The following is a 14,088-nucleotide window of genomic DNA, read 5'->3' on the forward strand; positions in this document are numbered from 1 at the left end:
CCATGGAGGGACATTGCTTATTGGATTGTTCCTCATGGCTTGCTCAGCCTTCCTTCTTACAGAACCCAGGACTGTTGGTCTAAGAAGGATGATACCACCTGCAGTGGGCTGGGCCCTCCCTCATTAATCACTAATCAAGAAAATGCCTTACAGGCTTGACTACAACCTGATTTTATGGAGGCATTTTCTTAATTGAGGCTAGGTCCCTCCTCTAGGATGACCCTGTTTGTGTCAAGTTAACATAAAACTATCCAGCATAATTTGTTTATATTTAAATACTTTTCTTCATAAAACATGCCAGAGCAAAGACAAATAGCCCACACATTTCAGAACTGTGCTCAGAGCCACCATGACATAACTACTGATGTTCCCAGGAAATTCTACAGAAACAGACATAAGAATTCTGAGGCATTTCTTACAGGACCAAACATCTCATTTGTCCTTCCTGTGACAAAGTAAAATGTCCTGTCTATTCTATACATCTAAAACTGTTTTCCAAACTTAGTTTTTGTTGAAAGGCTACATTCTCTTTTAAAATAATAGCTTTTGAAGTGAAAGATTGTATAATAATGGGTTAAAAAGTAATCCCTGTATTTTCTTCAATTATAATTATGTGGCGAGCTTAATGAAATAACTTTGAAAGGAGTGGATTACAACCCCTCCCAAAGAAATTTCCCCATCCCAGAGAGAGCAGAAAAAAGTTCAGGCAGGCCTTTGAGGACTGTGGATGCACCAACTCCTACCAGCATGGAGTTACTGGAATGATCCTGTTCTCTTTAAGATGACGCATCCTTACTATGTACTATAGGTTGCATTAAGAGGGACACCTCTTAGGTGGAGTCAAAGGACATTTTGGTAGTTAACTTCTACTTTTTCATGCTAATGGTTTTAAGTATTTCCAATTAAAGAAATTCATCTTAGAACAAGCACTAGCCTACAAGGGAGTTCACTGGATAGGTGCTATTTAAATACTTTAAAACAAAAATTTGCCTCGCCATGGAGTAGCTTCCCTTTAATTTAAATCCCGTAAAGCTAAATCAGAATCAAACAATAGAGCTTTGTCAAAGAGGAAAGAAAATCCTACCTCTGCTTTTGTGGTGGATGTGAAGGAGTATCCAAAGATTTCTTCTCTGTCGTTAAGTTATAGTTTCTTAGGAAAGGATTGCGGTTTTAGTTTAAACACGATTTCCAGGGAACTCTGAATATGTGGTTGGTTTTACAAAGATTATTTCCTTTGTTGCATCACTCCGAAGTCTCCAGCAGCAGTCATTAGAGTTTGGTCTCCAGAAGACCATGTCCTAAAGAGCCAACCAGTCTTTGTCCATCAGAATTGGGAGGACACATGCCCTGTGTATTAGTACTTTTTGCATAGTTGGGACAAGATATCTTATATAAACAACTGAAGGGAGGAATGATTTATTTGGAGTCCTGATTTCATGGGGGGTTCAATCCATGGTTGTTTGGCTCCTGCTCTTGGGTAGAACATCACAGAGGCATAAGTGTGTGATGGAGTCGTCATGGTGGTAGGAAGCTAAGAGAAGTGAGGTATTGTGAGACCCAAAGTTACATTTTAAGTTTTAATTGCTATGCCTTAAAGATCCATGAAATAAAAATGCCCCTGATTTATAAGCCCCTTGCCCAAGGACAGACAGTTCCTGAAATGTTGAAGGCCATTATTTATGGGTGATAATCAGCCACATGTTTTCACTCCCCTAAAACAAGTTTGTTTGACCCATCTGCAGTGGATGTGCTTGATTACATGTGGGTGGGAAGTTCACAGGCAGGAAATATGTCAGGATGTACACTTGCTCCTGACTGGACCTGATGGGAAATGAATTATGGGATTCCCTTCTTAAGCCACTGCAAACTGTGTTTCTGGACTATTTCCTGGGAACCTGGGTATGGACCTGGCCAGAGCCCATATCTGCCTGGCCAGTATTTAATTAATGTTTGCTTCAAATTTGGCTTTAAATTGTGGTAGTGGTGTTATTCTCAATTGGTGGAATTAACAGTACTGGCAAAAAGTGTTCTTCTCCCTTTTTATTCTGACTGGTGCTGGGTCCGTGTGATGGTGCCATCCACACTCATCCCCTCTGGAAATGCCCTCAAAGACACACTCAGAAGTGTGCCTCAATATCCTAAGTGAGTCTAAATCTGGATAGATTGACAATAAAAATGAGCCACCTCACGCTGCTTCAAAGGGATCATGTACTTTTTGAAAGGACTAGTAACAAAATTACTTCCCTTACAGAGGCAGAAGACACTTCTATGACTCTTCCTGGAAAGCCTGCCTGGTAGGGCTTCATTTAGAGCTTGCCTCCTGCCAGCACATGGCTGTGCTTATGAAGCTGTGCTATCACACAGATGCTTTATTACCACAGACACATAGCCCCTTCTCCTAATTAATATGGGTTTGCTAAGAGGTTGAGTTTTCATTTTCTCACAATTTCTTTTCTTCCTAACATGATGTTTCCAAGCTTGGCAACATTTCATTTTGAATGCAGAAATAAATCCACCTGTCAATTTCTAATGAACATGAGTAAACAGAAATTGTTTACTTCCACACCATCCTTCTTGATTTTTCTTGCTTTCTTATACACTTTGAATTCTTATACTATAAAGAGTACAGAATCAAAGCACACAGAGGAATATTTAGGTTCAGAGAGACAAAAGTTCCAGAATGGTTCATACTCGGAAGCACCCTGAGAAAATCCTATCCCAAGACTGCAGTGGTCTTCAGCCCTTCACGATATAGCACCTTGCATGTAGTAGATATTAACAGCCACTTATTGTTGTGGAGGTATGATGTGGACATTCATCTTGGTAAGGACCATGTATCTCTCTCTCCACGAGGAGGGCCTTTGGCTAGCTTTATACAGAGGCTCAGCTGGGAAGTAGGCAGAGGAAGTCTGTGGAGCGACTGGCAGAGGCCCTGTCTTTGCCAGCTGTACTTTTATGGTCTACTTTCATGAAGATACACTGAGCAGGATGCAGAAATTTCTCTTATCCCCTGTTCACCCCAGTACCACTGCAGATAAAAATCAGAGATGTAAAATCTACGTTTTCAAGTTTCTACAAAGTTTGTACTCATTGTTTGGAAAGGACATGGTTGGGAGCTGCCCAGCAAATCCTGTGAGATTACTGAACTGGAGAGAGTGGCAAATGGCTCTCTTGGAAGGGAACTCCTGCCTTATTTAAAGGGCAGTCATTCAGTCTATGAGAATGGCATGCCGATGGATTTGCTTCCCAAATCTTCAGACAGATTCCTAAAGCATATTAGCAGATCAGTTACCATATTACAATCAAACTGTGTTCCTTTGTTCTGAGGACACGGGTGTCAGGGAAACTCTAAAGTATTTATGCCAGGGACTATAAGGCTCTAAAACACACATTCCTGTATACCAAGACATCACTGTTTTCTTATAGCTGAACACATATTTATAATGTATTTTCCTCTTGTAACTGACAGATTACTCGAACAAAAGACCATTTGGCTAAGTGATACTTTTTTAAACAGAGTATCTTAGAATGCAAATGCTCTATATATTTTTCATGCTACTCAGTGGCTTTCTTATAGGTTGATATTGCCATTTTGAGGATTTTTAAAAAATGTTAAAACGTTGTAAAGTCAAAAAGTAGAGAAAAAGTATATATACAGAAATATATATATATATATATATATATTTTTTTTTAAAAAAAGAGCTCCTACAAGCTAGTAAAAGCAATTCCCAACCAGATAAAACTCAAAATGAACAAAAAAAATTAGTACACATAATGCCACATGTTCAACCTTATTAATATTAATATTTGAGTAAATGAAAATTGAAATGGTAATTTTTACCTCTTAAGCAATATTCCATTGTGGAGAAGATTTGCTAAATCTGACTTCTGTTCTTTACTGTGTGGGAATAAAAAACATAGAGCCAAATATAGGGGTGAAAGCCTTAGAGAGATCAGGGAAATAGGGAAAGCCACCAGCCAACCTTACCTCACCAACTCTGCAGCTTCCAAATGTGAGCTACTTCCTGTCTTACCCATGCGTTTATTGCCTTGCTGTTCTGCCCTCTCATTGGCTATCTTAGCCCAGCTACCTCACTTCCTTGTCACTACCTGTCTGTACAGACCTCCAGGTCTCCATGGTTGGTACTGGGATGAAAGGCATGTGTTACCCCGCTTGGCTGTTCCCTAGTATGGCCTTGAACACACAGAGACCCTGCCTAATAAGTGATTGGATTAAGGGCGTGTGCTGCGTGACTTTGTTTACTTAAAATGGCTGGCCTTTTCCCCTGATCTCTAGGCAAGTTTTATTAAAGTATAAATAAAATATCACCACATTTCAGCACAAATAAAATATCACCACAAAGTTAGGTTGAATATCTTAAAGCATAACTTAAAGTAATTGTATCGAAGCATATGGCCTACTTCATATTTCGACTGAAATAAAAGTCCAGAGAAATGAAACCTTATATTCATTAAAGACCACAGTATTTCAACTCTTTGATTGCCAGTTACAACATGTTCCCTTTATTATTTATGTAGCAAGTGTTTATTGAGTAAGTACTATGTACCCAGCATTGTTCTAGGTCTTGGAGATGCAGGTAGGAAAGGAAAACATTCCTGTTCTCATGAAACACTCTGCAATTATGTCTGAATTCCTTTACTTAGGAAAAGTCTCTACTTCTCCACACAGAGTACAGAATAGTATTTCAAAAGTTGATACTATTTGCTCTATAATTATTATTATTTTTTAATATGGATATTTAAGCCAGCATGGTAGAGCATGCCTGTAGTTCCGACACTTGAGAAATAGTCAGGAAGCTGAGGAGTTCCAGGTCACTTTCCCTCAGTTATGTAGTGAATTTGAGTCTAGCTTAAGCTACATGAGACCCTTTCTTTAAAATTCAAAATAAATTATTTAAAAATTAAACATTGACATTTAACCCTAAATTCCAACTCCTTATTTTTGTAGGCCTAGAAAAGAAAAACAAACAAACTCCTCCTTCACCAGAGGCTCATTTGTGTCCAGTGCATCGAGTTTCCTAACTTCTCACTTCCAGTTGGTGTGGACGCTAAGGTTCTTCACAGTGGGGAAGGAGAGAATTGACTTCTGAAGTTGTTCTCTGACATCCACACTCTAACAGACAGGCAGGCAGGCAGGCAGGCAGGCAGATGCGCACACACACACACACACACACACACACACACACACACACGCACGCGCGCGCACAAGCACACGTGCACACACTAAATAAATGAATATAAAAATTAATAGAAGAGTATAAAAGGTAAGCCTCTAGACACACCTGTAAGGGATTATCCAGATTACGTTAGCCTACTGGCATGCCTGTAAGGGATTATCTTGGTTAGTTTAACTGAGGTGGGAAGACTTACCCTAAATTTGGGACACCATTCCCTGGGTTTGGGCCTAGGACTGCATAAAAAGGAGAAAAAAGTTGAGTGGCAACATCCATCTCACTCTGCCTGCTGACTGCAGATACACTGAGCAGCTGCTTCAAGCTTCTGCTATTGTGACTTCTTGCTGTGATAGACTGATTCAGAGCTGTGAGCAAAACAAATCCTACCTTCCCGAAGCTGCTTTTGCTTAGTATTTTGTCCCAGCAATGTGTAGAGTAACTAATGTATTTAGGTCTATTTACTTATTTATTCAAACATTTGTTTATTTATGTGTGTGTCTGTGTGCAGGTGTTCACATGCCACACTACCACATCGTGAGCGTGGAGGTCAGAGGGCAATTTTTGGAAGTCAGAATTTTCTCTCTTCCACTATGTGGATTGCTGGGATTGAACTCAGGACATCAGGTTTAGTAGTAAAGCACCTTTGCCTGCTAAGCACCTCCCTGGCCCCATACATGTCTACCAATTGTTTAAGTACCCTGACCTTTTGGGAAGGGAACACTACACCCCTTCTTGTCCTCACCCTGCTAATTGCTACCCCTGTTTGTGAAAAAAGCCCATTTCCTACTGCTTCTGTTCTTTCCCCTTTCTACACCATCTGCTGTTACTGCCACCCCAGTGCTGTGGTATGAGGCATTCCACACCTACCACTCTAACTACTGTAACCGCAGCTTCTGCTGGCAACCTCACTGCCTGCAGCCAGTCTGGTTTCTATGCTGTAGTTTTCCAAGAACTTTTAAACACTGTCGGCCCCTACGTAGATGTTGAATAGACTGCCAACAAGCCATATTCTGGTACTGTCTTCTCTGTGAGAAAGAGAAGTTCATGCTCACATTCATGAGGCTTCTGCAACAAAGGGACTTCCTATGTATTCAGTCCACTCTGTGCAGACAAGAATAGTCTCCCAACTCCTACTCTTGCGTTGGCTTTCCTTTTGTTTGCAGTGCTGAGGACTGAGCCTGGGGCCTTACACACTTTATGTAAGTGCTCTATCAGCCACCCCATCCTACTCTTCCTATGATATTTAAGAACCTGCATCCCATTTCCTGCATACGTTCCTTTGTTTCAACGAAGTGTTATTGAGAGCACACTATGTCCTGGGGTCATCTCTTCGCTGTTCCTTCTTGGTGCCCTGTCTTGTTTCTCATTCCCAGATGTTCTTGTCCCTGATTCATACCTGTCACCTTTAAGGAGAAATCCCTGGAACAGCTGAAAGAGAATTCTGACCAGAACCTCAGTGGCTGTACTAACTGGAAATGCGATAAACCAGACACAAGTGGTGGGAAGAAGAACGTAATACACTCAAAGAACGGATGCTTCCTAAACTCTCACCTCAGTGTCTCTGATCCATGACTACAGGAACAACCAAATTCTACAGGGTGGATGTCAACTTCCTGGCTCATCATCATTGCTAAAATCTGAAATATGATTTCTACTTTTTTTGTTGTTATCAAATAACAATTTCTATTACTCAAATTTCAGAAGGTCTTAGTGGATCTTGTTCTTGATTATGAGATTATAGCCATAGAACAAGATAATAGGAAAGTAATTAAAATTGAGTAGGGGCAGATAAGAAGGTAGCACAATTGATAGAGTGCTTGCCTAGCAGGCACAAGGCCCTAAATTCAATCCCAGCACTACATAAACTGGGTATGACATGCAGGCCTATTGTCCTAGCACTTCAATGTTGATTTAGAAGAATCAGAAATGAAAGGTGAAGCTTGGCTACATATTGACTTTGAAGACAGCATGGGCTATAAGCTTTACCTGTTTTTTTTTTTTTAACCCTGTCTTAAAAAAATAATTAAATAACAGCCTGGACTACAGAGTGAGTTCCAGGAAAGGCGCAAAGCTACACAGAGAAACCCTGTCTCGAAAAAGCAAAAAAAAAAAAAAAAAAAAAAAAAAATTAAATAAATTAAACAAATTTAAATAGTTCAGTAGTTTACATAAATAATTTAAGAAGACGACGTTAAAGATGAAAACCTTGTCAACCTAAATCCTTGCTACATCGTTATGGTGATAGCCAATTTTATGTGTCAACTTAGCAAGGCTATGATGTCTAGATGTTGCAGGGAAGGAACTTTTTAGATAAAATTTGAACCACTAGACTCTCAGTAAACTGGATTCACTTCTATAATCTAGGTGAGCCTCGTCCAATCCGATGAAGGTATCAAAAGACCGAATTTCCTTGAAGAGGAAAAACATTTGCCTCCAGATAGACAACATGGGCATCCTGCCTGCTCTCAAGGCTTCATGATGGCTACTCTTTTTTTTTTTTAAACTTTTTTCTTTTAAGATTTATTATGTGCACAGTATTGTGCCTGCATATGTCCCTGCAGGCCAGAAGAGGGCACCAGATCTCATTACAAGTGGTTGTGAGCCACCATGTGGTTGCTGAGAATTGAACTCAGGACCTCTGGAAGAGCAGTCGCTGCTCTTAACCATTAAGCCATCTCCCCAGCCCCCATGATGGCTACTCTTGATTGTTAGCTCAATTGGGTCTGGAAACAACTAAGAGACATATTGCTGGGTCCATCAGGGCATTTTCAGGAGGGATGTCATCACCTGTACCAGGGAAGACCTGCCCCCAGATTGGGCTGCACTTTCCCACAGCCCAGTTGTAAAGAAATGAAGGAAAAGCAGGGATCTTTGCCTATCTGTCTCTGCTTCTTGTTGGTAGCTATGTCTACCCCATTACTGCTGCTACTGCTATTGTCATCAGAACTTAGCTTCTACCACTCTCCAATGTGGACTGAAGGCCAGTGATTCACCAAGAGTCTTATTGGCCTTCAACACCAGATTCGAACTTCTAGGTGTGATGGCTGGTTTTATGTCTACTTGACACAAGCTAGAATTATCAGAGAGGAGGGACCCTCAACTGAGAAATGTCTCCATACAGGCTGTAAACAAGCCTGCAGGGCATTTTCTTAATTAGTGATCCATGGAGAAGGGCCCAGCCCATTATGGGTGGGGCCATCCTTGGACTACTGGTCCTGGGTTCTATAAGAAAAAAGTTGAGCAAGCCTTGGGGAGCAAGCCAGTAATCAGCACTCCTCCAAGGCCTTTGCATCGGCTCCTGCCTCCAGGGCCTGCCCTGTTTGAGTTCCTGTCCTGACTCATTTCAATGATCAACAGCACTGTGGAAGTATAAGCCAAATATACCCTTTCCTCTCCAACTTGTTTTTGGTTATGGTGCATCATCACAGTAATAGTACCACTAACCAGGATATGAGGTGTATACAGTCTCACTCACTAAGCAGCTATGGCATTCTAGGCATCTTCAGCACACAAATGGCCATTGTTGAACTATCCTAACACACAAATTACTACTGTTGAACTATCATTCTACTACTTAAGCCAACCTAATAATCCCCTTTTATGAAATGCATTCACTCTTTTCACACTGTTGGTTTTCTTCCTCTAGGGACTCTTGGCTGACATAAGACTCAAAACTCTTACTGTGAGCTTTGCAAGGACTTCCAGAAGTCTTGCTAACTTCAGGTTTGTCAGTTCCCACAGTCTTGTGAGCAAATGAATATATTACTTAAAATAAGTCTCCACCCCCTTCTCTCCTCCTTCTCTCTCTTTCCACTTACATGTGTGTGTACCTGCACACACCCTGTTACACAAATTGCTAAATGGTCTTTTAATAAAAAACCTGATACCAGATATTGGGGTGAAAGCTGAAAGATCAGAGAAGCAGAGCAAGCCACAGCTACCCACCTCTTACCTCACCAATTCCTCAGCCTGAAAGAGCCCTAGCCAAAAGGGCTTCAGCTGAAAGAGCTTCCTCAGCCTAAAAGGGCTTTAGTTCCTGTCTCCTCACCCCTTATATACCTTTCTCCATTGCCCTGCCATAACTTCCTGGGATTAAAGGCGTGTGTGCTTCCCAAGCAAAAGCATTAGATCTCAAGTACTGAGATTAAAGGTGTGTGCCACCACTGTCTGGCTCTGTTTCTCTCCTAGACTGAGTCAATCTCATGCAGTCCAGGGAGTCTTTGAACTCACAGAGATCCAGATGGATCTCTGCCTCCTCCGTACTAGGATTAAAGGCATGTGCCACCACTGCCTGGCTTCTTTGTTTAATCTAGTGGCTTGTTCTGTTCTCTGATCTTCAGCCAAAGTTTATTAGGGTACACGATATATAACCACACACCCCATTAGTTCTATTTCTCGGGGCACTGGGCAAATCGAGTTACACACTATTATATTCCTGCCACATCCAGCCCGGTTCCAGGAACCTGACTGGGGCAGCCAGGGAATGAAGAAAAGACAAACACAGAAAAGCTGGGAACACGGTGGGCTAGGCTCACTGATGGAGAAACTACAGCACTCTGGAAGCTCAGTTTGTTTATTATGTACAGTTGAACAGAGAGGTGGGGCTATTGCACACAGCTGAACACAGAGGCAGATTTAGCTAATCTTAGTAGAAGTAGTCTCTGTAGGGGAGCCGACTTCAGGGAGGAGGCTGTGGTGAACCTTTTCTGCATACACTGTCAGCATCGGCACACAGACCTGGAGGCTCACAACCCTTTGAGCCTCACCCTGGAGAGGGTTTGACATTTTCCCATGGGTCTATGGCTATGGTCCTCCATTTCTCACATCCTCCATCACAGATATTGACTCTGTTACTTTTTGTTGCTGTTATGATTTTTACATTTTATTATTTATTAATTGTATGTGTATACACACATGTAAGTGCAGGTGCCTGACCATTGCCAGAGTATCCCTTGGAGCTAGAGTTGCTGGCAGTTAAGAGCTACCTGACATAGAAGCTAGGAACTGAACTCCAGTCCTTCAGAGGAGCAGTATGCAATCTTAACCACTGAACCAACTCTCCAGCCTTCCTCTATTTATTTTTTATGTTGATTTATGCAAAAAAAATTTTCCTTTCCTAGCCAGGCGGTAGTGGCGCACGCCTTTAATCCAAGCGCTTGGGAGGCAGAGCCAGGTGGATCTCTGTGAGTTCGAGGCCAGCCTGGGCTACCAAGTGAGTTCCAGGAAAGGCGCAAAGCTACACAGAGAAACCCTGTCTTGAAAAACCAAAAAAAAAAAAAAAAAAAAAAAGAATTTCTATGGTGATATTTTAATTGTACTGAAATGTGATTTTATTTGCATGTTAATAAATAAAGTTGCCTGGGGGTCAGAGCTAATAGCAAGCCATAGCAGAAGCAGGGCGGTGGTGGTGCACACCTTTAATCCCAGCTCTTGGAAGGCAGAACTAGGCGGATCTCTGTGTGTTCAAGGGATCTCTGTGTGTTCAAGGATACAGCCAGCATGGAGACACACGTCTTTAATCTCAATACCAACCATAGAAGACCTGGAGGTCTGTACAGTGACGAGGAGGTCATGTGGTTGGGTTTACAACCAATGAGATGACAGAAGAGAAAGTCAATAAAAAGGACAAACAGACAGGAAGTAGGTCTCTTGCTGAAGAGGACAGCAGCACCAGTGAAGGGTAAGGTTTTTAGCTCTGACCTCTTGGGCTTTCATCTCTGCATTGGCTCTGTGTTTCTTATTTAACAAGACTGTTTTTCTACAAATTTCCTTTCCCAGAGAATATCAAAATATCTTCCCATGAAGATCAGTCACCTCAAGTTTTTTGTCAATAACAATCTGAGCACAATGTCCACACAAGTCTGCAGTGTTGCAGGTGAGGATGGACAAAGATGGACAGCAGCTCCCCCACTGTGATTTCAGTTACCAACAGTTAACCCCTGCTCTCAACTATTACATGAAAACTTGTAGAAATGAACAATTTCAAAATTTCAAATTGTGCACCATCCTGAGGAATGTCACAGAATCTGGCTCCATTATCCTGCCCAAGACATGAATCATCCCTTGACCGAGAATATCCACCCATGCTGTATGTCATACACACCCTTTAGTCACTTGGCAATCATTTAATAGAGATAGAAGCCACACTCACTTACCTTTTATAATTGTATATTGTCAGAACTGTCCTATGTTATTATCAATTATTTTGTATGCAGTTTTAGAAATGAAGCTTAACTATAGTTACATATTTGGTAAAGCCCTCAGTATCTATAGGTTGTGGTACTACCTGCAGTTTTAGGCAACATTGGGGATTTGGCATGGCTTTCCCATGGTTGAGACAGGCTCCTATATTTGCTAATCTGAAAAGAAAATCTGCACTTCAGGAAGTCAGTTTCCAATAAAGAGCAATGTGGGCAAGGAACACTCTGGCCCTGCTCACAAAGTAGAGTGTCAACCTTGGCCGTTTATCTTAAGCCTTGGAATAGAGGATAACTCTAGAAGCTTCCACATTCAGGTTTTTTTTTGCCTTCAGGTTTAGCCACTGATTGGCTTTGGTGAAGGCAGCTGGTAGAATCCTTGTTCCACTTTGCCAAAGGCCTCACCTCATAATACTGGAGCTTAAGATCTCAACATGAGAATTGGGGAGGACACAAAGCATTCAGTCTGTAGTACTTCTCCTTTTTTCTTTTCTTTTTGTTTATTTGTTTTGTTTTGTTTTATTTTGTTTGTGACAGGGTTTCTCTGTGTAGCCCTGGCTGTCCTGGAACTCTTTCTGTAGCCCAGGCTGGCCTCTGCTTCCAAAGTGCTGGAATTTAAGGCATATGCCACAACTGCCTGGCTTCTGTTCTTTTTCTCCCTCCCTCCCTCCCTCCCTCCCTCCCTTCCTTCCTTCCTCCCTTTCTTTCTCTTTCTTACTTTCTTTCTTTCTTTCTTTCTTTCTTTCTTTCTTTCTTTCTTTCTTTCTTTCTGTCTTTCAGATTTATTTATGCATGTGTTTTGTCTGCATGTGTATCTGCAAACCCGAAAAGGGCATTGGATCCCACGGGACTACAGTTACAGGCAGTTGTGAGCTGCCAGTTGGTGCTGGGAATTGAACTCAGGATCTTTGGAAGAGCAGTCAGTGCTCTTAACCACTAAGCCATTTCTCCAGCCCAGTCTTTATTATTTCAAACCCTCTGACTCCACAAAATCTTTGTCTTTCTCACATGGAAAACACAGTCATTCTCTCACAACAGTCTCCAAAGTCTCAACTTGGGACCAGTATCAGCTCAAATGTCTAATGTACAATGTCTTCTAAAAATCATCTCAGTCGTATTCCAGTGGTATTCAAGGCACGATTTGTGCCAAGGCAAATTTTTCTCTGACTGTGTTCTCAAAAACAAACATATTGTGTACTTCCCAAACACAGGGCTGGGACAGGCATGCTACAGACACTCCTGCACGAACAGGGGGAAAGAACAATCGCAGAAGGTCTCAGGCAAAGGACAGCACAAACCCTGAAGACAGAACGGTGCTATTGGGGTTCATGCTCAGTCTTCCAGACACTTCTGTGTTGCAGGCCGAGTTCATTCTCGCTGAGCTGTAGTTGTGTGTCTATCTGCAGCTCTCCCAGGTGGCTGCCCTGCTCTCATGGCCTGAATGACAGGAACATTCCTGTAGCAGCAGCTTTCTCTGTGTTAGGGACGTTGCTGCAGCATTTATCTTGGGTCTAATGCTGTCACTTGAAAGCCAGCATAGCTACGGACACTTTGTTGAGCCCTAGTGTGGAGTGACCTTAAGTGAGTATTCTGAGGTTGGAGGACATGGGCATACATACAATCACTAGTCTTATGTTGTCAAGTGGCTATATTAGAAGTGAAAGTCTGCTGATATTATCATTTTCACAAAAACAAGACAAGAGGAAGGACAAAACCTTAAAATGCAGACTATCCACTGAAAAATTAATAAACTTTATTAAAACTCACTATATATGCAAACAGTTTCCAGGCCTGGAGATGGAAAAAATACTTCAATAATAGGAACTATCTATGTAGTATTATCTCCTTTCTCTTGATTTGAAGAGAATCATCAGAATTTAGCTTACAGAATTAAAAAAAAACAACAGCATTCAAAGCTTGAAGGACCTTAAACTGAAAAGAGCCATGCGTCTCAATTCAAATAGTCCTGTCATTTCCAGCAATACATTATTATATTAATAATGTTCCTTCTTCCTCCTTCCAAGTGCTTCTGCTGCCTCACAGACACCCTACCACACAACAGCATCTCACTGTAAGAACTGCTAATTAAAAAGGAGATGCTGGCCAGGATTCCAAACGGACCTTCTCTCCTCCTGGTGTGATAAAATGTCCATTCCCCCCTGCTTTCTCTTGTAGCACGGTCAACAAGAGAAACAGTTTGGAACACCAGAGCCCAGCAGCCTTTGAGGAAGAACATTTCCTCACGGATTGTTGAGAATTACTGGAGCTTAGTCTCACACTTGGAACCACCGTGAGGCCTCCTCATAGGTTTTCTGTGAAAGAAGGGTAGGCCCCTTGAAAGAATAAAGGTGACTCAGAGCTGTTTGGCCTTGGCAAATAACCATCTATCTCTTGGTCCATTTCCTCACTAGCAAAATATTTGAAAAATCAAGAAAATGTACAGGTACAAAAAATGTTTACCTACAAAATGGTATGTACAAAAATGGACATAAACAGATATTTCCCAGAGTAATGTCCAAAAAAGAATACCGAGCCACATTCCCTGCTCTGACCGAGCGGAAGTGGGCAGTTGGCGCTGTTCGTCAGCACTTTGCCCTCGTCTCTCCATCGAGCCCATGAAGTATAGCTCGATGAATAACTAACAGACGATCACATTTATGAGAGAAGAGTACTCAGAGCGGACAGCCACTTCCTGT

The sequence above is a fragment of the Peromyscus eremicus genome, chromosome 14 (genome assembly GCF_949786415.1).
Source record: "Peromyscus eremicus chromosome 14, PerEre_H2_v1, whole genome shotgun sequence".
Lineage (NCBI taxonomy): Eukaryota > Metazoa > Chordata > Mammalia > Rodentia > Cricetidae > Peromyscus > Peromyscus eremicus.